General features: G+C 30.6%; 1 protein-coding gene across 4 annotated transcripts in view; it reads left to right on the top strand.

The window, feature by feature from the left end:
• The window catches only part of Treh (Trehalase), a 53,530-nt gene that overhangs the window by 49,975 nt on the left and 1,055 nt on the right, over positions 1-2,500 (top strand). For all 4 annotated transcript variants that reach the window (XM_070129102.1, XM_070129100.1, XM_070129101.1 and 1 more), the window contains one exon: positions 1-2,500. This exon is cut by the window's left edge and continues 595 nt beyond it; it is cut by the window's right edge and continues 1,055 nt beyond it. The gene's annotated coding sequence lies outside the window, so the exon portion shown is untranslated.

Raw genomic sequence — 2,500 nt, 5'->3', positions numbered from 1 at the left:
ATGCCTATGTAATAAGAATTTCTTTTGATTTACAGTATTGTTGATAGAGATTACTTTTAATTCAAATAAAAACTTAACTTAGTACAGGTTAGTATGGACTTAATTCTGTAGCTATGTACATTTTTATGTTATGATATTTATGTTAGAATTTGCAGACGTGTTAGTTCAGATAAGAATGAAGAATGATATTACAAATCTCAAATGGGCAGGAGTTTGACTCAGTAATCAAAAATAAAGATGCCTGTTAGTTTATATCAGTGGGAATGGCTTTTATGCCAAAGTGGAATCTGTTATCAACAATATCCCTTTATAGACCAATACTTTTCTAGAAGAATAACAAGTTTATGATAGATTTTTCACATGTGCTATTGCACATATCGATTAATTGGTCATCCAGACTTCACCTTCCCACCCAAAGTCTTGAGGCATTTTAACTAATATGCCAAAAACCAAAAAACATATACAGATCAAACAGCAGTCATGTGATAATTGGCATTAGCTTAGGTTAGGGACAATGATTAATAAAAAAAATATTGGGTTCTTTATTGCATCTGTAGGTTCAGATAGCAGAACTGTGTGCAGGTTGTAGGTTTGTGTATATATGCAGGTGTGTTCGTGCTCATGTGTGAGATTGTGCTCTTATTTGTGTGCATTTGGTAACCCAGTCACACCAAGCCACAAACATAAATGACCATCCACATATAATACCATGTCTCCACATGCAATATACATGTATATGATATACATGTATATGTATATCTCCATATACACGTATATGATGTACATATACTGAAGTGATCAGTTTGTTGCATAACAGGGTTTAAATTCAAAGTAATCTTTAGAATAGATAAAGTTAAAGAAAAACTGTTTATTACAAGGGGATATGAAGGGCATCTAGGCAGATATAACTTGTGATGTAACATATAATGCTGAAATTAAGTTTAGGAGATTACACAGCTAAAGGTGAAGCTGTTGAGTATGTATGTTAGTAGGCACTGTATATTTTCTCCTAGTTATTATAGAATTTGAATATTTAATAGGTTTCTGGTTTAAGTGACAGAATATTGTACCCATCATAGACCTTGAAAAGGGATGATTTTCAATCACAAAGAGGTAGCTAAAAACAATGCTGTGTCATTCTCTTATATTAAGCTGTATTTATTTCAGCTTTATATCAAGGAAAATTAACATAGTAATCAGATTAATGTCATACTATTCAAAAAAATAAAAAGAATAAAAAAATAAAACAGAGCATTATAGTACACTAAATTTATGATATCTACTGTATTTATTTTTATTTATTGATTACTGATATAATCCATAAATTACAAGGTTACAACACTGAATAGTCTATTTGTGCAACCAGCTATGATGAAGCACCATACAAGAGTTTTAGAAATCATACTGGATGAAGTGAACTATGAGAGCAAGTACTACATATATAATGGTATACCAAAAAAAAGGCATTTGTTAATGGGGAATTAAGCAAAGGGAACAGTAACCAAATGCTTATTTATTCTTACTGCCACAGACACACATTCCCAAAAGGGAATATGTTTGTATTTGTGGTATTGTTTAATTAGTTGAGTTCTGTTATAAGATATTTTAGAGCCAAGAGCATCTGTGAGATTTTTTTCAATTTAGGTAGCAATGAGTATTTAATTTTTGCTCTAGGTATGTTATATTGTTGATGTAAATGTGAAAATGTACATTTTGTTCTGTTCATGCAGACAGTATACTGGCCTTTAGTAAAAGTCTGACATACATACACAAAAATCTAAAAACAGAGAGAATGCTTCCTTTGTAAATATGAATTTCCATACAAATAATGAAAATGTTTTACATTCAGTGGTCTAAATCTCAGTCAATCATGAAATACACTGTCCTTATTTGTTTGTATTTATTTATTTACTTGTCAAAGATTTTTATTATTTTAGTCTGTTGTTTGCATGAACAGGACTGAGTGCAAGCTATCAGTGAAACTTGAGGGGTAAGTTAGAGTTGCATGTGTGGACTGAATTTGTAATAGGACTTCTTGATAGTGGAGCTTGAGAACTAGCCTTTTTGTCATGGTTTCTTTTGAATATCAGATACAGTTGTTTGAAATACTGCATGATGCATAACAATAATATGATAAATTATTTACAAGCTTTTGAAATGTAAAATACTATCACAGGCAAAATTTTCTACTTAGTTCTCTATGATGAAGTCTTAACAAAGGTTAATGGAATGTAATTAGTACTATGAAGTGTTTCATGTGTTTAGCGCTCACAAGGTATCAAAATATTCTTTGTGATATTTAGATATCTCTTTTTTAGTAAAATGTAAAATATTTGTAGAGAGAAAAGAAAGGGAAAAGGAGAACAGATCCACACAGCATTATGTGAAACTGTAACTTAAAAAATAGAAAGATAGATCACTTTTAAATGCATCTATTTGAAGATTTTGTTACATATGAGAAAACAACACCAGGGATCATTTGTGAAAACTAAAGAACTGT

This window comes from Penaeus vannamei, chromosome 13 (genome assembly GCF_042767895.1).
Source record: "Penaeus vannamei isolate JL-2024 chromosome 13, ASM4276789v1, whole genome shotgun sequence".
Taxonomy (NCBI): domain Eukaryota; kingdom Metazoa; phylum Arthropoda; class Malacostraca; order Decapoda; family Penaeidae; genus Penaeus; species Penaeus vannamei.
This window is presented reverse-complemented; position numbering and strand designations above follow the sequence as displayed.